The sequence below is a fragment of the Leptodactylus fuscus genome, chromosome 10 (genome assembly GCF_031893055.1).
Source record: "Leptodactylus fuscus isolate aLepFus1 chromosome 10, aLepFus1.hap2, whole genome shotgun sequence".
NCBI lineage: Eukaryota > Metazoa > Chordata > Amphibia > Anura > Leptodactylidae > Leptodactylus > Leptodactylus fuscus.
Window position 1 is genome coordinate 62350462 of NC_134274.1, and position 24025 is coordinate 62374486.

Consider the following 24025-nt stretch of genomic DNA (forward strand, 5'->3'; position numbering starts at 1 on the left):
TATCACATTAATAACTATTATCTACCATATCTCTGCTATATAGGAAGTTTATCCCTTTAAGCATTTCACGGAATTTAAAACAATATGGAGGTGTAATTTAGAAATTTCATTTTTTTTCTATAATATGTTCATTTAGTTCTAAAATGAACATGTTCACAAAGGGTTAAAGGAGAAAATTCATCTCACATTTTGTTATGCAATTTCTTCAGAGCACAAAAATATCCCACATGTGAGTGTAAACTGATGTTTTTTTGTTTTGTTTTTTGAATCAGAAGTTTTTATTTTCAAATATAGGGAAAACAAGGGGTACAGAAGGGAAAACAGGGAACAGCAAATCAACCAATACAAATATGCAGTACAACAAACCATAAGCTGTCATAAACAGGGACTAGTAATGCAAGAGAGAGAAAAAAACAAAAAACAAACAATCATAGGGCATATGAAGTATGAAGGGTATATAAAGTACCTATATCAAGACAGGAGACAAAAGGAAGGAGGGGTAGACAGGGAAGAATCAGTGGGGGGGAATGACCGGGTCAGTAAACTGATGTTTGGCCACATGGCAGTGCTCAGAAGGGAAGGAGCGACACTGGGTGTTTGAAAAACATGAGACCCCCATGACCCCATTTTGGAAACTACACTCCTGACAGAATTCATCAAGGGGTATAATGAGCATTTTGACCCCACAGCCTTTTTACAGATTTTGAACATTGGGACGTGTAAATGAAGAATTACTAAAATGTCATTTATCCCCAAAGTTCTCATTTTCATAAGGGGTTAAAGGAGATAAAGCACTCCACAGTTTGTTATACAATTTCTCCTGAACACAGCGATACCCATGGCAATGGCTCTTCTCTGGCACCCACATAAAGGGGCACACACTGGACCTTATATTCACCCACCTCTGCTCTCTATGCAGCTTCTGTAGCTCTCCATCCATGCTCTCTGATCACAACCTGCTGACATTCTCTGCTATCTCCTTTGTAATAGACCCCACGACCTCTAAACCAACACGCCCCCGCAGGAACTTTAACCACCTTTTACATCCACACACTCTCAGACTGTCTCCTACCACTCGCTAACATATCCTCACTCCAGGACGTAGATTCTGCTGCTGCCTTCTGTAATACCACCATTCCTTCAGCCTGTGGCTCCCCTCACAACCGTCTGAGCCCGACCGATCAATAGGCAATAGGAGGGCTTTTTTGCATGAGGCTGCGTACTGATGATGGAATCTGTTAGTGATCTGAGATGGGTAAAAGTGGTTGATAAGTGAAGAGCAAACCTTAATCCTTAATAATTTATATAGTGCAACAATTTTTGTACACACCTGTATTCTATTAAAAGCTGATTTTGTAATTGGAGGTTTGTCTAAGTGTCTGTACTTTTTTTTTTTTTCCTCTTTCCCTTCATGATTTTGAAATTGAATTGTAAAACAACTTTTTCTACTTTTTCAGCTTCCTTTTGATGTGTGTGTTGTGGAGCTTCTTTTTTCACCTTCCTGGTTCACCCTTGCCTCAACAATTGAGAATGTAACCCTAAATTACTCTGTCTCTGAAGATTGCAAGTACTCACATGAAGGATCAGAAACTGCAGGGATCGTACAAATAATGAGTATGAGCTCACCAAAGGTTCAGAATCTAAATGTGGGAGACTTCATGATGGTTACCCTTCCAGACAAGACTTTATTACCTGGAGAGGTATTCATTGCCTCAGTTAGTCTCAGGCATAACTGGACACAACCTAGCTTCACTTTAAGGTGAGACATTTATTACAAAAATGACAAGTAAGTTATCCGTATAATTTTATATTTAACATTACATTTATATCTTGTAGAGTGCGCTGTCGTATTGGCCTAGAACTCCTGTTTGCACGCTCTGCTGCTCCAAACACCTGGGCAATAAAGACTGAGATACAGAGAGGAGCCAAACACCATACTGTAACTGGACATTTAACTCAAAGAGGAGCTTCAGAGCGTAGGTGAGAAAACTGATTTAGTACATGTCTGTGTGGATTAGAATGTTTTAACATAATTAGTCACATTGTAGTTATGTAAATACAAATTGAAACAAACTGTTCTGAAAAGAGCAACATTATAAAATGATACTAAATACATACAATTTTCATTTAGGCAGAATAAATTTCCTCACCATCTAACTGCATTAATTGTAAGCAAGCAAACTGGTAAATTGTCTTTTTGGATAACCTTTTGCTGTACCTGCTTTACTTCTGACAGTCAGCTATGCAAAGTTAGTCGTGCCTGTAGGTAATACCAGATACCAGTGATGGCAAACCTTTTAGAGACCAAGTGCCTAAACTGCAACCCACAACCCACTCAATTATTACAAAGTGCCAGCACTGAAATGTAACCTTAATACTGTGCAGAACTTTGTACTGAAAGGTAAAAGTTTGCATTTGAACAATTAATGTTCACTATTTACATGCACAGGATCTGTGTTGCACAGTGACTGCACATTGTTATTACAGCCTGTATTAATATCAAGTCTGCTATAAAATAGATGATAGATACTGTGTCATATAAATAGTGAAGGGGCTCCCACGCTGTACAATCTGCTCCACAGTGGTTCCCACGCTGTACAATCTGCTCCACAGTGGTCCCCACGCTGTACAATCTGCTCCACAGTGGTCCCTGCGCTGTACAATCTGCTCCACAGTGGTCCCCACGCTGTACAATCTGCTCCACAGTGGTCCCCACGCTGTACAATCTGCTCCACAGTGGTCCCTGCGCTGTACAATCTGCTCCACAGTGGTCCCCACGCTGTACAATCTGCCCCACAGTGGTCCCCGCGCTGTACAATCTGCTCCAAAGTGGCCCCCCAAAAAGTATTTTATACTTCATTTTTGGCCCCGACACAGTAGTATATGCTCCACACAGTAGGCCCCCTCCCCCCCCACAGTATTATATGCTCCACACTAGGCCTACCCCGAAAGTATTATATGCTTCACTTTTGGCCCCCACACAGTAGTATAGGACAGTAGTACTGTCCCGAGAAGAGTAGGTAAGTAACGTTCTCCTTCTTCTGATTGCAGGTGCTGATGATTTACGTCATTGTGTTTGCGTCGGGGCAGAAGTCACACTGCAGTCAGTGCAAGTTGCATTCCCACAGACCTATACTCAGTTTTCAGCTGTATATGCACTTGCACATACAGCTGAAAGAAGCGCTCGCTCATTAACCAGGATTCCTGTACTGGATTCCCCATTAGTGAGCAATCAGGTCGACTGCACACGTGCCAACAGAGAGGTCTCTGAGTGCCCCCTCTGGCAACTGAGCCATAGGTTCACGAACACAGCCATATATTATAGTGGGTATAAATTGTTGTGAGTGTTACTCTACAGAAGGTTAGCTGTACTTCTTCTATGGATGCTCATTTCTTAACATCCAGTCATGAGCTTATTCCCTTTCCCCTTTTTACCTACATGGTGAAAGCATCTGTGGCCCAAGCACAAAATGCAGTTAGAACTGTTTTTGGAACACAGTATAACATTATCCTGAGGTTTTTTTTCTCACTGTAGAATTGCATGGCAAAATTGGATGAATTGCTGTTATTAGTGTTACTGTCCAGCTGCAGCCATTTTTCGTATTTATTATTATTTTAATTCAGTTTTTCATTTTTATTCCCTGCCTTCATAGAGCCATAACTTTTATTTTTCCTTCACAGAGCTGTATGGGGCTTAATTGTTTTCAGTTCATAATGGTACCATTTTAATATTCCATATGATAGGGTGGAAATAAGAGGAAAAACTGCATTTGCCCACTTTTTTTTATAGTTCTGGTTTTTACAGCATTCACTGGGCAGCCAAAAATACATGCTTTTTGTATTTTGTCAGTTGTTATAGTTATGTGGATTCTAATGTGTATATATATATATATATATATATATATATATATATATATATATATATATATTTATTTTTATTTATTTTTTTTTTTGAACTTATCAAAAATAAAAATAAAAACTTTCAAAAAATGAATAATTCTTGGAGTCTCCATATTTTGACGAACTTTTTATATTTCTGTGTACTGGGCTGTTTAAGTTGTATATTTTTTGCTTGACCAGATGTACTGTTTATTCATACCATTTTGGTATAAAATATTTCTTACTCTGATGAATTTTTTTTTTTTTTTGAGCAAATACAAAGTAGCCCAGGTCTACTGTAGCTTTTGCCATCATTTACCCCATTTCTTTTGTGGTGTAAATCATAATGTTTATGACATGTGCCGCGGATCTGTCATTAGTCCAAGCCATTCACACTTCCGGAAAAGATTCGGGGTTAGTGCTAAAATGCCACTCTCAACTATAGGAGTCCCAAGTGGTGTGAAATAGTCACAAATTGGTATAACTGATTTGATGAACCTTCTCATTGTGAGTACGGTAGTCAACTATTACTATTGAGATGTTGACCTTTGAAAATAAGTCACTGGAGTGTCGTTTTTAAGCCAGTAATCCACAGTCAGCCAAAAATTTTCCCTGCTAATAGTATTATTATTATTATTATTACTAGTAGATTATCCGTGACTTCGCTCACGGAAAATATGTTAAATTATTGGTTATGCTAAAGTAAAATTTTCAGTGTCACACTAAAATTGACATTTTGAAAGTGCTACAGTAAATCTTTTTTCCACTTTAAATTTATATTATTTTGGCATTTTACTAATTTGTCGTAACATTGATGTGAACAGCTTTTTTTCATTTCAACATTTTTGATTTCATATGTTCAATACATATTATTTAGTATAAACTATTACAACTATTTTTAAGTATTTTTTATCAAAAAATGAAATGTATGCACCTTACACAAACATATAAAACATTTACACCAGGGGTGTAACTACCGGGGTAGCAGCAGTAGCGGCTGCCACAAGGCCCGGGACATTAGAGGGCCTGGCGACAGCTTCAACTGCTGTGTTTTTTTGTGTTTTTTTGATCGGCTGTTACTGGCTGGAGTTACTCCAGACGGTAACAGGCCCTATTTCCTATTTACTTACCGATCCTGGCAGCGGCCACTATGGGGTATAATACTGTGTGCAGGGGCCACTATGGGGTATAATACTGTGTGCAGGGGCCACTATGGGACATAATACTGTGTACAGGGGTTACTATGGGACATAATACTGTGTGCAGGGGCCACTATGGGGTATAATACTGTGTGCAGTGGCCACTATGGGATTATAATAGTGTGCGCAGGAATGTTGGCGGGTTGGTCAGGGTCTTCAGTGTCGGGAGGGGGGGGGGGTGCCATGTCAAGAGTTTGCCACGGGGCCCCGCCATTCCTAGTTATGCCACTGATTTACACCCAATTTACAACATAATGCAGCCCTTCCCCCTCCCTCCAGTGTAATTTATAAGTAGTTCATGGACAAAAGAGTAAAATTGGTTTACAATTACACAACTATCTATTGTAGTGCTTCAGTGATAAAAGCTCCCTGTATTGTAAGCAATAATTACAACCTTACTATGAAGTAGTTTTCGCCTGACCAATATTGCTGCTCAGTAAGGCTGCTTGCACACTACTGTAACACTACAGTCTCCGGATTGTGGATTCTACATCTCCATATACTTCTATGTAGCCTGCAAAATTCACAGCTTTATGCACAAAGTCTATGGAACCACCAAATCCATGGCCTGGAGGCCTTTGAAAAATACTGCAGTGTGCAAGCAGCCACTAAAGATACCAGACATGTTTTGTCAGTGCATGCGTGCATGTACATGTGTTTGATCCATGTGTATGTATGTGTGTGCATGCATGTGTGTATAATCCATGTATGCGTGTGTGCATGTGCGTGTGATCCATGTGTATGTATAGGAGTGTGCATTCACGTGTGTATGGTCCGTGTATATGTATGTGTTTGTGTGTGTGTGATCCATGTGTATGTATGCGGGTGTGGTCAGAGTATATGTATGTATGCATGTGCGTGCGCGCGCGTGTGTTATCCATGTGTATGTATGGATGTGTGCATGCATGTGTGTGGTCCGTGTATATGTATGCCTGTATGTGCGCGTGTGATCCATGTGTTTCTGCGTGCACAGAGCAAGTGGCCGTGCGTGTGGTAGTTATCCGTGTGTGTAGTGTGCATCCGAGTGTCTATGCGTGCGTTTGTGGTCCGTGCGTGTGTGTGTGTGTGTGTGTGTGTGTGTGTGTGTGGTATTTGTGGGGTGGTGTTGGCGTTGTGTGTGTCTAGAGTGGTCTGGTGTTTGTGTGGTGTGTTGTGGCATTTTGTGGTGTTGTGCTTGTGGGTTGGTGTCTGTGTGATGTTTATATGGTGTTTGTGAAATGTTTGTGTGTTGTGTGTGGTGGTGCGGCCCCTTTAGCTACGACTGTTTCGCACCGTTGCTATAATCCGTCCCTGTCAGTCACAACTGTTGTTTTCCCCTCAGCGCTTTCACTTTCACTTTTTCCCCATTATATGCATAGGGCCTAAATTTGCTAGCGAGATGTAATGCGCACAGTATTCTGTTCCTGTGGGTGGAGAGGTGGGCGTGCCAAATTTCAGCCAAATTGGGCAGGAACTGTGGATTTGTATAGAGCAGGCTACTACAGAATTTGAGTTATATATATATATATATATATATATATATATATATATATAGATTGTTATTGTTATTTCTAGAGCACCATGAATCCCAGAGCATTTGAGGTTTTACATATAGTACACAAAATATACAGAACAAAAACAATGCTAAGGGCAGGTTCACACCTGTACCCGGTCCCCGCTTTGTGGGCTTCCGTCTTCTGCCTGAGAAACTGGACAGGAGGTGGAAACCCGGCAGTCAGTGTCTGTCCATGAGCAAAACTGTTTTTTTTTTTTTTTTTTTCTTTTAACCGGACACAAAGTCTTGCATGTTCGACTTTGTGTCCGGTTAAAGAAATCGGTTTAGCTGCGGAGAGTTAGAGGACGCTCACGGGCGGACACTTTGCAAACCTATTCAGTGAATGGATTTGAAAACTGACTGCTGGTTTCCGTCTCCTGTCCAGTTTTTCGGGCAGAATACGGAAACCTGCAAAGCGCAGACCAAGCGCTGGAGTGAACCCGCCCCAACAGTGACAGGAAGCCTTGCCCTCAAAGGCTTACAATCAATATTCCATACAGATAAATGTAATGTTTTTTTCTCACTTTTAAAATTTTTGTACCTACCAGTGTCTTCTGTATCTTTTTTTTTCAGGTTCCCTCCGGTTATTGCTCATTTGGATTTTCTTGTGAGCAATGTTTCTGTTGGCATTGCTGTCTCACGCAGAATTACATTTCAGCTGGAAGTTCCGGGTGGTGGTGCCGCTTCGGCAGGTGTCAGAGGCAATGCTGAAGTGCTGGTGTCAGATCATGACCTTAGAGCTATTATTCCTCTTGTAAAGGTAAGCAATGTTACTATTATATGTTGCAATGTTTTTAGTTTCATATTTGTTGAAAGAAAAATACATAAGCCTCTTAATATTTCTGTCTATCTCTCTATCTACATATCTATTTATCTGTTAGTTTTAACTAATTTAGCTATATTCATTAAAAATAGTTCAACATATTGAACAGTTTTTTTTGTTTTTTTTTTTAAGAAGGGAGCTTTTTCGTATCACTGTCTGGAGCACAAATAGAGGTAAAGAGAGTGACAGTATTAAAGGGTTATAAAAACATCAAACACAGATATTGGGGTATGAGGCCGAAGATGGAGGGTATTTTAGGCCCATACCTCAATATCTGTGTTTGAAATGTTTACCCCCTTTTTTCTTTTTAGCAGTCATTTTTTCAGAAAGGAAATAGAGAACAAATACAACAAGTAGAGCGAGAATAACTTCTCGCTTTCAACCAATACAAATAACAATAAGAAATATGCAGTGATAGGGAAATCAATGTAAATTCTGAAAAAAAAAAAAAAATATATATATATATATATATATATATATATACATATATATATATATATATACATACATATACACTCACCGGCCACTTTATTAGGTACACCTGTCCAACTGCTCGTTAACACTTAATTTCTAATCAGCCAATCACATGGCGGCAACTCAGTGCATTTAGGCATGTAGACATGGTCAAGACAATCTCCTGCAGTTCAAACCGAGCATCAGTATGGGGAAGAAAGGTGATTTGAGTGCCTTTGAACGTGGCATGGTTGTTGGTGCCAGAAGGGCTGGTCTGAGTATTTCAGAAACTGCTGATCTACTGGGATTTTCACGCACACCCATCTCTAGGGTTTACAGAGAATGGTCCGAAAAAGAAAAAACATCCAGTGAGCGGCAGTTCTGTGGGCGGAAATGCGTTGTTGATGCCAGAGGTCAGAGGAGAATGGCCAGACTGGTTCGAGCTGATAGAAAGGCAACAGTGACTCAAATAGCCACCCGTTACAACCAAGGTAGCCAGAAGAGCATCTCTGAACGCACAGTACGTCGAACTTTGAGGCAGATGGGCTACAGCAGCAGAAGACCACACCGGGTGCCACTCCTTTCAGCTAAGAACAGGAAACTGAGGCTATAATTTGCATAAGCTCATCGAAATTGGACAATTGAAGATTGGAAAAACGTTGCCTGGTCTGATGAGTCTCGATTTCTGCTGCGACATTTGGATGGTAGGATCAGAATTTGGCGTCAACAACATGAAAGCATGGATCCATCCTGCCTTGTATCAACGGTTCAGGCTGGTGGTGGTGGTGTCATGGTGTGGGGAATATTTTCTTGGCACTCTTTGGGCCCCTTGGTACCAATTGAGCATCGTTGCAACGCCAAAGCCTACCTGAGTATTGTTGCTGACCATGTCCATCCCTTTATGACCACAATGTACCCATTATCTGATGGCTACTTTCAGCAGGATAACGCGCCATGTCATTAAAGCTGGAATCATCTCAGACTGGTTTCTTGAACATGACAATGAGTTCACTGTACTCCAATGGCCTCCACAGTCACCAGATCTCAATCCAATAGAGCATCTTTGGGATGTGGTGGACCGGGAGATTCGCATCATGGATGTGCAGCCGACAAATCTGCGGCAACTGTGTGATGCCATCATGTCAATATGGACCAAAATCTCTGAGGAATGCTTCCAGCACCTTGTTGAATCTATGCCACGAAGAATTGAGGCAGTTCTGAAGGCAAAAGGGGGTCCAACCCGTTACTAGCATGGTGTACCTAATAAAGTGGCCGGTGAGTGTATATATATATTCGGTCGGATGAATATATATATATATATATATCTGTATTTTCATTAAGGTTGAAACATGTTTTCTCTGATTCTGTTCGCTAGATCAGTTTGGACCATGACCCAGCTCAGCAAAACATATAATAATTTTACTGGAATAAAGTGATCAGCAGTTGATTAAATATGGTACATGATAAATTAATAGGAAAATTGATATTGCATAGACTTTGGTATACCACACAGTAAGGTGACCAACAGACTGACATAACCTTTTGTCATCTAGCATTAGTAAGAGGAATAGTTAGCATATTCATAATTAGGGAGGGGCAATTGTGTAGTACATATGCATACATATGCATGGATATTGCTGACTCCTAACGGGTAATGATTAATTAACTACACACCCATGTACGCCTACTTAAAATTGCTATAAGAAGAGATGTTTTATTCAATAAAACTTATGCTTTAGCTTCAGATTCATTTTGTCTCAGTGCTTATTGCATCACTGATGCCCCGGGCCTACGCATAATTTGGAATCCATCCAATATACCTATTAGTCTGACTTCAGACTACCTTCACAGCAGAAAATAATTGCAATGAATAGGTGCAGACAAGACAAAGGAATAAACGAGAGGGAGGGGTTGAGGGAGAAGTCCTCGGTCAAAATAAATGTAAAATACAATATGTCCACCAGGTGGTCCAGATGGATTGGAAGGGGGGGGGGGAAACACACTCTTATAATTCTTGTCAATAAATGTCTTCGCAGCCATGCACAAGTAAAAAAGAGAGCCTATTAATTTTTTGCATAGGTGTCTTGGAGGGCGGTTTAAATTGTAAGTGAGAGGATTTGAGAGAAATGATGGGTTTAGAGAGTGGAGGAGGTCAGTGGCGTGCTACCAATGCATCAGAAGTTTGTATTGGGTTTCTTTAAAGATCACACACAGAGAAGACTTGATAGCATGCGATAACACTATCTGCCACTGCCCCAAAGAGATCGGTATACGCACTGCTTCCTCCCATTTAGTATAAGGAAAATGTTTGTTCATTATACCGTGTTAGCCAGTGGGTAGGAAATCTAAAAAAACAAAAAAACTTGATAGTCTTCAGTAGTTGATACCTTTTTAATGGCTAACTAATAATGATGACAGATTACAACGTTTCGGAACTCTCGGCTCCTTTCTCAAGTAAATTTAAAACCATTTCTGAAGGATGCATATTTATATACAAAAGGGCACATGAATTCATACGCATTCTAAGTTGCTGTCCTGTCTCCAAACGTCCCACTGAAAATCTGTATGTTGGAGAGACCGGACTGCAACTTAGAATGCGTATGAATTCACATCGCCATACAATTAGAGAACGAAGACTGGACCTTCCTGTATCAAAACATTTCTGCAATGAGGATCATAATATCACCGATCACATGAAAATTTTGGTTTTAAGAGGGAATTTCAAATCAAAGAAAGAACAACGGATTTATGAGTATAAATTTATGACCCTGCGTCAAACACTGTCACATGGTTTTATGGCATTTTACAGAAATCACTGACCTGAGAACTGATAAAAACCTGGAATTGTTTACATTGTTTGTACCAATTACTAATAACCCTCTACCTCCCTTCCTCCTGGAATTCTATCTCTTTGTGCCCTTTTGTACATAAATATGCATCCTTCAGAAATGGTTTTAAATTTACTTGAGAAAAGAGCCGAAAGTTCCGAAACGTTGTAATCTCTCATCATTATTAGTTAGCCATTAAAAAGGTATCAACTACTGAAGACTATCAAGTTTTTAGTTTTTTTATATTTCCTCCCATTTAGACATACACTCACCGGCCACTTTATTAGGTACACCTGTCCAACTGCTCGTTAACACTTAATTTCTAATCAGCCAATCACATGGCGGCAACTCAGTGCATTTAGGCATATAGACATGGTCAAGACAATCTCCTGCAGTTCAAACCGAGCATCAGTATGGGGAAGAAAGGTGATTTGAGTGCCTTTGAACGTGGCATGGTTGTTGGTGCCAGAAGGGCTGGTCTGAGTATTTCAGAAACTGCTGATCTACTGGGATTTTCACGCACACCCATCTCTAGGGTTTACAGAGAATGGTCCGAAAAAGAAAAAACATCCAGTGAGCGGCAGTTCTGTGGGCGGAAATGCGTTGTTGATGCCAGAGGTCAGAGGAGAATGGCCAGACTGGTTCGAGCTGATAGAAAGGCAACAGTGACTCAAATAGCCACCCGTTACAACCAAGGTAGCCAGAAGAGCATCTCTGAACGCACAGTACGTCGAACTTTGAGGCAGATGGGCTACAGCAGCAGAAGACCACACCGGGTGCCACTCCTTTCAGCTAAGAACAGGAAACTGAGGCTACAATTTGCACAAGCTCATCGAAATTGGACAATTGAAGATTGGAAAAACATTGCCTGGTCTGAGGAGTCTCGATTTCTGCTGCGACATTCGGATGGTAGGGTCAGAATTTGGCGTCAACAACATGAAAGCATGGATCCATCCTGCCTTGTATCAACGGTTCAGGCTGGTGGTGGTGGTGTCATGGTGTGGGGAATATTTTCTTGGCACTCTTTGGGCCCCTTGGTACCAATTGAACATTGTTGCAACGCCAAAGCCTACCTGAGTATTGTTGCTGACCATGTCCATCCCTTTATGACCACAATGTACCCAACATCTGATGGCTACTTTCAGCAGGATAATGCGCCATGTCATAAAGCTGGAATCATCTCAGACTGGTTTCTTGAACATGACAATGAGTTCACTGTACTCCAATGGCCTCCACAGTCACCAGATCTCAATCCAATAGAGCATCTTTGGGATGTGGTGGAACGGGAGATTCGCATCATGGATGTGCAGCCGACAAATCTGCGGCAACTGTGTGATGCCATCATGTCAATATGGACCAAAATCTCTGAGGAATGCTTCCAGCACCTTGTTGAATCTATGCCACGAAAAATTGAGGCAGTTATGAAGGCAAAAGGGGGTCCAACCCGTTACTAGCATGGTGTACCTAATAAAGTGGCCGGTGAGTGTATATCGAGAGAGTATCTGATAAATGGAGGAAATAGGGCCCTTATTGGAATTACCAGCTCGACAAATCTTCTCAAATAAGGTGGGTAGGGAGCCATGTAGGGAACAGACAAAGCGAACCACCTGCTGATAATGAAGCTATTTAGTTGTCGGGAGATTTAAAGGGAGTCTATCATTGTGAAAAGTGCTTTCGAGCTAAACACGTCTGAATAGCCTTTAAAAAGGCTATTCTACTACTACCTTTTCTTTTTCAGTTGTCCTCACCGTTTCTTTATAACTGCTTTATTTCTTTATGCAAATTAACCCCACGGAGCACCCTGGGTGTTCCACAGGGCCTCCGAGCACCCCCACATCATACCTTTAATACTGCCCCTCCACTGCTTGTGCTCAGTCTCTCCTCCTCTCCTCCCTCCTCTTGTCTCAGATCGCTCTGTTCGAGTTCAAGTCTCGGGCATGTACAGTTTCCCTCCAGTCAGAGTGGTACTGTGCATATCCGAGGGGCCATTTTGTTGTAGTCAACTACACAACAGTAAGTTCAATTCTGCAGAGAACTACACGAGTGTCGTTTAGTTGAATAAAATAAAATGGCTGCTCTGACATGCACAGTACCGCTCTAACTGCATGTTGTACATGACTGGATCCTCTTCACCACCCACCATTTGGGACAGCAATGCACCTAACCCTACATCAGAGGCGTCTTTTTGAACCACATACTCTGGTAAAGTCTGGTGTGCCCAAAACTGGCTGTTTACAGAGTATTGACTTCAACTCTTGGAATGCCCTCCCTGCCTCTTCATTCCATTTGACCATGACAGAATTAGTCCCCTTAGTTAGGTCTGACAGCGGGGCTACAATAGTATTAAAATTTGGGATTAATCTGCGGTAATAGCTCACAATTCCCAGGAAAGCCCTTTCTTGCTTTTTATTTAAGGGCCGAGGCCAATTTTGAATGGCCTCCACTTTGTTAACCTGGGGTTTTATCATCCCTCTGCCAATTACATACCCAAGGTATCTGGGCTCTTCCAGACCCAAAGCACACTTTTTGGGTTGGCTGTTAAATTGGCTTCTCAGAGGGAATTTATTACCGCCTGAATGTTTGGCAAGTGACTCTGGCAGTCCGTACTAAAAATGACAATGTCATCCAGTAGACTGAAGCATACCTTCAATTGGGCTTACGGACTCTGTCCATCAACCTCTGGAAGGTTACTGGAGTCCCATGTAACCCAAACGGCATCGTCACATATTGGAACAAGCCCTCTGGGGTGATAAATGCAGTTTTTTCTCTGGCCTCTTTAGTGAGCGGCACCTGCTAGTACCCTTTGGATAAGTTGAGGGTAGAGAAATACCTGGCATGTCCCAACCTTTTGATTAACTCATCAACTCTGAGCATCGGTTAGGTGTCAAATTTTAACACTTCATTTAGTTTACAGAAATCATTCCAGAACCTTATGGAACCATCTGGCTTATGAATCAAAACAGTGGGATTTCACCAGTAGTCACTCTTGGACTTCTCAATTACCCCAAGTGCCAATATAACTTTGACCTCAGTTATGGCTTGTCTGCAAGCTTCAGGTATCCTGTACAGTTTTTGATTAACCCATACCTGCGGTTCAGTGAAAATGTCATGTTCAATTACATTGGTATGTCCAGGCAGTTCAGAAAAATACACCATTATTTTCTGTACCAATTCTTTTGACTCCTGTTTCTGTGCCTTTAGTCAGGGTCTCTGCTATGTGCACTTCAGGTGAAGCACTACCAGTAGTAGTAACCTTGCTTGGGGTATCTACTGACATCAACACTTCCCTGTCCTTTCAGGGTTTTAGTAAATTTATATGGTATATTTGTTCAGGTTTTCTCTTGCCTGGCTTGTACACCTTATAGTTTACTTTCCCCACTCTTTCAATAAGTTCATATGGCCCTTGCCATTTGGCCAGAAATTTCAACCGTAGGAACCAATCAAACACCCGATCACCTGGACTAAGGGTTCTAAGTTTAGCCGTTCTGTTATAGACACGGTTCTGGGCCATTTGGGCCTGCTCCATATGTTCCTTAACAATGGGCATGACTGCTGTGATTCTGTCCTGCATCAGGGTAATTTTGTTCACTTACACTCCTGTAAGGAGTTTCCTTTTATACCCAGGTTTTCTTGGCTATGTCTAGGAGACCATGTGGATGTCTATCATACACCAACTCAAATGGAGAAAAACCTGTGGAGGAATGAGGTGCCTCCTGGATTGCAAACATTAAACAATCCTAATTTTTGCCATCCTTACTAACCACCTTCTTTAGCATAAGGAAGGACCAGCCTTGCGGAGGACAGGCGGGAAATCGGCGCTCACCAAATTTTGATAAGATGAAGTCAATTTTATTAGGCACCACGCATTCCGGACACACAGCCCTTTTTCAAGTGCAATATTGATAGTTTATGTATTTTGCGGTGTTCACCTGAAGAGTCCTCCTGGATGCACAGGAAGAGGGCTCCCTCCGGCTGGAGCCGTGGCAATAGCGGTAGAAGAAAAAGAGGATCCAGCACCCAGAACTCTTGTATGTAGGAATAGGGTTAAAACTTCGCTTTTATTGTTCACATTAAAAATTCGGACATCTCACAATGATGTGGTCCATATGCAGAGGTGGTACTGTTTAACGCCGACGCGTTTCAGTGCCGTGGCACCATAATCATGGTTTACCTTCTTTAGCATGACTTTAAGGGTTTTATTGAACCTTTCCAGTGGCCATCTGTCTGGGGGTGATATACAGAGATTGGCAGGTGTTTAATTTTCAGGAGCTTGCGCATTTCTTTCATTACCTTAGACATAAAAGTAGTCCCTTAGTCAGTCAGGGTCTGCTTGGGTATACATGTCCGAGAGAACATATAAAGGAGCTCCTTGGCAATTAACTTAGCCAAAGTATGTTTCAAGGGTACGGCCTCAGGGTATCGTGTTGCATAATCTAAGACCACTAGTATATATTGATGCCCCCTAGCAGACTTTTCAACAGGGCCTACCAAGTCCATGGTCACTCTTTCAAAGGGTACCTCTATAATGGGTAGCGGTACCAAAGGACTCCTGAAGTGAGACATAGTTGACACTCTGGGCAGGAGTTACAATACTCTTGGATATGCTTATCAATTCCTGGCCAATAGAAATGCTGTAGGATGCGCTCTTTGGTCTTTTTGTACCCCAGGTGTCCTCCTAACCCATACTTATGTGCCAAATTCCAGTGGAATTGTTTTTAGGGGCCCACCATCAGGATTCCTGCAGACCAGCGGTACCGAGACAAGGCAGCTAAAGGTAATAACATGTTGGGAGCCATGCTGTTCACCCATTTTACCATGTGCAACAACGCACTACCTAAACCTACTGCTGCATCCTGGATGGCAAGTGAACAGCGTGGCTCTTAGAATTGTTACAATTACCTGTAGCTGCTCTGTTCTGGAAAAGCTAATCTTCAGAGGAGCAACAGATGTGTCGGGTATGAGGTGTAAAATAAAAAAAAAAATGCTGTTGTCCACTGCCAGTGTCCATTCAGTCTTGTGCCAGCGCCTTCTTGCTGGCAGTCCTGCACCTCGTGTGACTGTAAAGACCAATTAGGTACACGATTTTCAGAAATGAGGTGCTGCCATGAGACCTAACAGGCACAGCCAGGGAACAACGGGGTTCTGGGGACAGGTGAGTATACTTTTTTTTTTTTTTTAACCCCTTCCCGACATCCGCCGTAATAGTACAGAACCTGTGTTCGCACCATGCCCTGCAGGTGTCAGCCCTGTGCGTATACACAGGCTGACAGCTTCCTCTACACTGCAGTACACGTGTAACACGTGTATTGCAGCGTATATCTAGTGAAGCAGTGATCAGCAGATCAATCCCCCATGGGGACAGAAAAAAAAGTGATAAAAAAGTAAAAATAAAAAAGTTTAAATAAGTTTAAAATAAATTAGAAATAAAGCCTCAAAAATCCATTTTTCCCCCCATATAAAATGTTTTATGTAAAATAAAGAAAAATAGAAAAAAAACATTGCATATTTGGTATCACCGCGTCCGTAATAACCTGAACAGTATAATTGAAACATTATACTTGATTAACCCGAACGGCCAACGTCATTAAAAAAAAAACTTAGAAAACTGCACAAAATAATGATTATTCACCACCTTTCCCTTACAAAATGTTCAATAAAAAGTAATCAAATGGTCAGATGAAAACCAAAATGGTACCATTAAAAAGCAGAGGTCATCCCGCAAAAAATAAGCCCTCAACCAGCTCTCTCTACCAAAAAATAAAAATGTTATGCCTTTCAGAAGATGGCGATGCAAAAATAATTGATTTTTTTCCCCTAAATTGAATTTTATTCTGCACAAATAGCAACGCATTAAAAAATCATATAAATGAGGTATCGCCGTAACCATACCGATCCGCAGAATAAAAGTATCATGTTACTTATGCTGTACTCTGCACGGGGAAAAAAATAAATGCTAAAAAGCAATGCCAGAATTGATGTTTCCTTTTGTATCCCACCCAGAAAGAGTTAATAAAATGTAGTCAATAAGTTACAGGCACCCCAAAATGGTGGCATTGAAAAGTACATCTAATACCGCAAACACCAAACCCTCATATGGCCACATTGCCAGAAAATAAAAATAAAAATCTAGCTTGTACAATGTGAAGACAAAAACCCCAAAAGTCGCCAAATCATTAGGACATAAGTGGCTGCGACTAGATGGAAATGTATAAGCTGTGTGAGCGTTTTCAGGGGACACCCCATATTTAGAGCTTATGAAATAGAATACACCAGTGCTGATACCCCAGAATGCCCCTCTTCCCCGTCCGTGCCATAGGAGCTAGTGGGAAAATAGAATGGGATTTGGTGTACCCAATTTACTCCGCACAGTTTACATATTCACTTCTGGGTTACTAATGCTCACTACATCACTTGATAAATTCTTTGAAGGGTGCGGTTTTCAAGAGAGAAAGTATAGTTGTTGTTTTTTTTCACCTGTAATTAAAAATGCTATCCTGCACAACCCCTTTAATGTTCCCCAGGTTATTGGCTTCCGTTACTGCACAACATCAAACCATAAGGGTAGCAGAACAGAGAAAAATCCCTCCCTATAATTACACTATGGAACAGGGACTTAACCACGCCCACTTTGTGAGAGGCGGTGCCAGAAGTAGTTATTATGGAGACCTCTGCATTAGGATATTCTCTAGTTTCACCATGTATGCACAAGATCCCAATACTTTGTCCACTGTACAGTTAGACTAGGTCATGGTATACCAGGGTTATCAGACTCTCAAGAGTCCAGGAGAGAAAGTACCACACACGCTGCTATAGTCACAGTACACATTTGCAGTTCAGATGCAGTTTCTGCTGAACAAGTGGGTTGAGTAAACAGGGACACCCGTCTAGAACTGCTGCAGTCCATGGGCTCAGTCGTCAGGGGACGGTATGCAGCAACGTGATCCAGTTCATGGCAACGCCAATATTTGAGACAGTATGGGTCTCCATTCTGAGACCTGGATTTAAAGTTCAGTCTCAGCTGCCTGTTCCCCTTCTGAGTGTTCTCCCACCACAACCTGCCTTACCCCTACAGTAGTCAGTAAAGTCTTACTAGTCTTGGGGGTAACAGGTCTGGGAGACATCTGCAGTAGCCCCTCGGTGGCTCGGTACCGTTCCATTAAACCAGTGGTGTCCAATACGTCGATCGCAAAGGAAGTATGGGTCGATTGCGTGACATTTTTTATCTCTCTTCTTTTTTTATTACTTTTTTTTTTGTTTGAACCAGCGCAGGAGAGCTGATGCTCTCCTTGCATGGTTCAGATGTCTACGTCTCATCACTCGTCATCACGCCGCCTGCGCTGATACGCAGACGTCTGCCAAGAGAAAAGGATGCGGCAGCGGGAGCAGCAGCATCGAGGTAGGTAAGTATGGGAACTTTGTTTGTTTGTTTTTTATAATATTCTGCTACCTGCTGGAGTATTCCCAGCAGGTAGTGGCCTATGTACCAACCTCCCCGGACCTGTTCACTGCCGCCCCCGCTTCCCCTTGTACTATAGGCCGGGGCGGGCGGTAGTGAATAGGCCCGGGCCAGGCCGCAATCCCATTACTGCTATTATTATATTTGGGGGTCTTTTCAGACCCTCGAGTATAATAATCTGAGCCCCAGGGGAGGTGAGAGAACATAATAAACAATGTTACTTACCTCTCCGGGATCCGATGTCAATCTGACAATGCTGCGGCCCAGGCCCCACCCACAAGATGTGGGTAGTAGATCTTTTGACTTGGTCATTTTATAAGTAGCTTGCATGCTGAAAAAGTGTTAGCACCCCTGCACTAAACCCACCAGCTGGTCAACCGATGTAGGTCCCACTTGTCCAACCCAGCGCTGAAACTTACCCCTCGTTCACATCTGCATTTGTATTCCGTTCGGGGGACTCTGCATGGGGAATACGAAACGCAATAGCAAGCGTTGTGCAATAAAAGCACATGGACCCTGTAGACTATAATGGGGTCTGTGTGCTTGCCGCCAGATCTCCGCACAGAACATGACAGACAGGAAAGTAGTTCACAATCTGCTTTCCTGTCTGCATGATTCGTGCAGGCAGCGCGCGGCAAACACACAGACCCCATTATAGTCTATGGAGTCTGTGTGCTTTTAATGCACAGCACTTTCAATTGCGTTTGGTATTCCATTCGGGGGGTCCCCATGCGGACTCCCCGAATGGATTACCAAGCGCAGACGTGAACGAGAGGTTAGCTGGAAGTGACATGGTGTATTTGCCCAATACCACTATCTCCACCATTTGTGCTGGAATGGCCTCTTCAGGCTGAAGCCATTTCTCTACCAGATACACCAGGTCATGCATCTGGGATCAGGGTGAGAGACTCTCAGACAAAGTCTAGTGGTGCACTCTCCCAGCACGTACGTGCATGTTCACACCAAGACGTGCCAGGATCTCACCTCTCAATTTGGAGTAGTCCTTAGCTTCCAGTTTGCACAGGTCATAGTAGTCCTTCTGAGGTTCCCCGATGAGAAACTGTGCCACAATGTTGGCCCACTGATCCCTTGGCAACTTCTCTTGCTCGGCCACGCGCTCAAAAATCCGAAGATATGCCTCTCAGTCGTCTATGGACATCATTTTTTGCAGGGAACTCAGGCAGCGGTCTGTAGCCTCTGGGTCTCTCTTGCACCAGTATGCTCTCCATTGTCAGAGGTACAGGGACACAGTACAAGGGGCCGCACTTTTTTAAAAGAACATACCCGGGATTAAACTTAAGATCAGTCACATTGAGTAATCCAGTTAAAGTCTAGTCTCTTGAAAAAGGATATTCAAGAAGAAGCTGTGATAAATATTGCCTTGCATTGCATTCTAGTCGAATCAATATTGTAAAGTATTGCCAATTGGGTCTTGGTGAATTTAGAATGGAGTGTAATTTCCAATATGACCACTAGGTATAGTATTGTATAGTGCTGCCAGTAGTTTTGGGTGAAGATAGTAATAGAAATTACACTCCTTTCTGTGTGCTGAAAGGCTGTTCTACAGTACTGCAATGTAAGATCACAGAGCTGTTTGCTGTTCAGCAAGGCAAGTCACTTGAGGCATGCAACATAGGGGCTGTGGTATAGGAGGATTAGCCAGGGAGGGCCCGTACAGGTTGTGCCACAAATGAAGCTGTTTAGCTTTATTAGCAGATATGAGTGGTTAGGTTGGGCTTCAGGGAGGGTATGTGAGTCCCACTTATCTGATATTCTGTGGGACTGCTGTTCTTCTCCTCTCCCTGTGCACGGGAGTGTGCTGATGTTATGGCTCCTTTCATTGTCTCCTGTCCCTGCATGTGGGTAAGACAGCCACCGCATTTCTCCTGCTGTACTTCAACTACTTCACCTTTTCAGATCAGCTAAGCTTTAAGATCAGCTAAGCATTGATCATCCAACAACAGCGACTTGTTCAGCCTCCAGGTTTTAGAGCGGGGGCCAGTGCGAAGGAGACGAACAGAACAGAAGATTCTGTCATTGTGACCTGACAGAGGAGTGCATGAAGGAGGAAGATGTAGTCAATCCTACTATAAGAAATGTGAGGATGAGAGAAGAAAGTAAAGTCCCTGTCAGCTGGGTGGAGGATCCGCCAAGCGTCGCACAAGAGCATAGGTTGCAAGAGTTTACGTACTTTATTGAGCGCACTATAGGAAGTCTGAGATCTGCCTGTCGAAGTGTCCAAGGTGTTCATAGGGAGATTAGAGTTACTACATAGGATGAGCTGCCCTTTAGCAAAGGAACAGAGAGTAGACAGGGCTGATAAAATGAACAGGACCTGGTTAGAGCTGAGTGCATACAAATTCGAAATGGTATACACTGCACCATGTAGTTCACATATAAAGTAAAGATATCTGGCATCCTGATCTACCAGGAAGTCCAGTATTTTAATAGGGAGGTTTCTGTGGAAAAAGATATTTAGTTGGCATTTTTATAAATTGATTTGTTTATCACTTCATGCTTCAAGTGGAAGGCACATTAACAGTGTGCACAAATTTTTCTTCAAATTCTGTAGTTGCCAACGCCACAATGTTTGCATAAAAACAGTCCCACTGTTACTTCTTCCAATATCCCGTGCAATGTTGGTGCTCCATTCTGCTTTCATAAAATTTTTGGTGTTTTTTTCTTCTCTAATACAGTCTCATGAAATACTGAATACAGCTCCTCTGACTGGCATTTCTCAGAAGATTCCTGTACGGGTGTTTGCCTTGCAAGCTGGTGGAATTGTGATGGATGTTACCAAAGAAGCAGGTTGTGAGACTCCAAATGCACAGATTGTACAGGTATGTTTTTTTATTTTATTTTTTTATTTTCCCACTTTAATCTGCAACCACAATCAACTCAGGATCTTCTATATTTAAATTGAAGTAGACAGCTTGCTACCCGATACTCAAAAATGTTTTACTAAATAAAACATAACTTTTAATACAATTTAGTTAAAAGTTTATCTGTAACAGGGTGCTCCATAATTCAAAGCAAATGGAACCATCTTAACAGTTAGTGGTGTTAGCGGTGTAATCACAAATGGGTGGCATATAGCCAAAATGAACCCAGGGTGGATCATGTGGGATGATTCAGAGTTAATTGGTTTTCAAAAAGGCCTAAAATACAGTAACAATAGATAGCTGCAACAGCAGTAATAACATTTTATACTGTAGATGACAGGAAGATCCTAGAGTAGAGGCCAAAGGATAAGAAAAGGAGCAGAAGGGGAGGAGGAAGGAAAAGGAGCCACAAGGCAACAAAAACAAACACAGATTGAGAGAGAAGAAAAAATGGGAAAAAAAGTGTGAGTGGGGGAACTATACTGCATCAGGGCTCGTTCACATCTGCGTTCTCCTCTCCATACTGAAGGTTTCCGTTTCCTGCATAAAACAGGGGCAGGATACGGAATCCTGCAGGAGTCTTTTCTCACCCATTCATTTGAATGGGTGAGAAAGCTGTCCGGTGGTGAGCGTTTTATGCTCTCCGCCGCGAAACCGGGTTTTATAATCCGGACACAGAGTCGGACATGCAGTACTCTGTGTCTGGATTAAAAAAAACGGTTTCGCGGCGGAGAGCATAAAACGCTCACCGCCGCTCATGGCCGGACTCGGTCTGTGGTTTCCGTCTTCTGGCATGCAGAAGACGGAAACCACAGAACGGAGACCCTGAACGCAGGTGTGAACCTAGCGTCAGTATCCGGGACTGGGGGAGGACACCAGGTGTGCAAACAATCAAAAATTCTTCATCAGGTAGAGCAATAAGAGCAAAGCCAGAGGACCAAAAATAGTCCTAAACAAGTAACACATCAGTTAGCTATAAATGCCAGGGTATCCCAGTATAGGTGTGTAGGGTAGGCAGAGACCTGAGAAATGTTTGATGTTCACTGGTATTCCATCCATTAGAACCAGGTTTTGTTAAGAGGAAAGAGGTAAGGTACTCTATATGCATAATCTCATTGACCCTCAAAATGCAGAGGGAGAGAGGCGGGGTTCAATTCACTTACAAAACTGCAAGATACGTGCATGAGCTGTGAGGACCAAAAATCGAAGCAAGGAGCACTTATGGATACGCACAGGGTACTCCACAATGATGGAGAAGGAACAGAGCAGGGCCCAAGTGGTGAGATGTCTCAGTAACCTGAAAAATAATTCTCCTAATCCAGTCCCAGAAGGGGGATAAAGCACTACAATACCAAAAAAAATGCGTAAGGGTCCATTCACACGGAGGAAAATGGTGAGGATTTTGGTGTGGAATTTCAGCACTGAAATACCCCTTGAACCTTTTCACATTTTGAATAAACCTTCCCTGCCATCTCTCTGCGAGCTCCGGCTGAAGTTACAGCTTCAGCAGCTGCACGATCTCCGTGCAGCTGCTGTGTTCTGACTGGACGTACCGGTACGTCCTGTCAGAACTAGGCAACCACTTCCCGGACGTTTATACTCTATGGTCGGTCCGGAAGTGGTTAAGTTCTATGTGCATTGTTGGAGATATTTTGGATTAAAATATATCTAGATTATCTATTTAACATTACAAAGTATCATCGAGGTATTCTCAGCCTAGATCTATTTGTGTAAAAATTATATGCCAGTAGATAGGGGTCTATATACTTTTACCTTATTTTTCAGACTATAAAACTAACTTTTTTTTCCTTCAAATGTTGGTAGGCCACTGCTGGCAGCAGGAGTAGGGCAATGCTTCACGATATCCACGGTTATTATGGAAGCCAGGGCTTTACAGTTGATGGCGGTGGCCATAGTTAACTGGTCTCCACTGTAATGTACAGCATAAACCTGAAGCTAATGCCTGCGATCAGAGGCCACTAAAAGTCATGTTTTATTTATTACAACATTTTTGAGCATTGGTTATCAAGCTGGTGATTTCAATTTATTGTGCAAACACCCTTTAATATGCAAACACTTTCACAGTAATGCTAGCATTCTTGTTAAATTAACTTGTTTTTCTTTTTCTTTTTTTTTCTTTTTTTTAACATTACTGTGCCAGGTGTCAGATGGCTGCGATTTCTTATTTGTTGGAGGAAAGGAGACTCAAGGAGCTATAGGTGTAAAAGTGGAGTTTTGGCTAGAGCGCCTGCGTTCTTCTCTTTCTCTTTCTCTCTGGGTACCTCTGCTTCCTCTGAGAGTAGAGGTTTCTGATACAAAATTGCAACGTTTACCAGGTTCAGGGTAAGTTACTGCTAAGACCATGAAAAACTGAATATGCATATGAATATTCTTTATTAAAATATCACATTTTCATTATACTTTGCTTTTATTTTGTCAATTGCTTTTGTTCGAACAAGCTGTGAAGGAAATTATCAAGGACCAAAAGGTAAACAAAACACAGTAAACAACCCTGTACCTTAAAGGGGTATTCCGGTCACAACAAATTAACCCTTATCCACAATTGTTTTTTATATACCTTATAAAGGGGTGTTCTTGGCTGTAAGGCAGGCAGGAGTTTGACTTACATCTAGACTTGCATCTGTTGCATATTTATTGGATATCCAGTGGATACATGGCATAAATATGTGAAATGGGAGTACTCATTTTTAATGCTTTGATGTGAAAGGATAGATTAGATTATAAATTGCACTTGCAGTTTTGAAATGCAATATAAATATCTCAAATGTAAAAATTCCCTAGATTGCCCTTTTTATACACAGTGCGGTGACCACATAAGTCACCATTTGGGTGTACTTCCACCTCAAATTACTTTTCACGGGGTGTGGCCTGATACCCGATGGGGACAGTTGCATACCTGGGGAGCTCCCGTCTCCCCTGCCTGAATTACCGAGCCGCTCCGCTGCACTGC

At 42.1% G+C, this 24025-nt stretch overlaps 1 pseudogene; it reads left to right on the forward strand.

Moving 5' to 3' along the window:
• Window positions 1–24025, forward strand: part of LOC142183487 (transmembrane protein 132A-like) — an 86037-nt pseudogene that overhangs the window by 44715 nt on the left and 17297 nt on the right.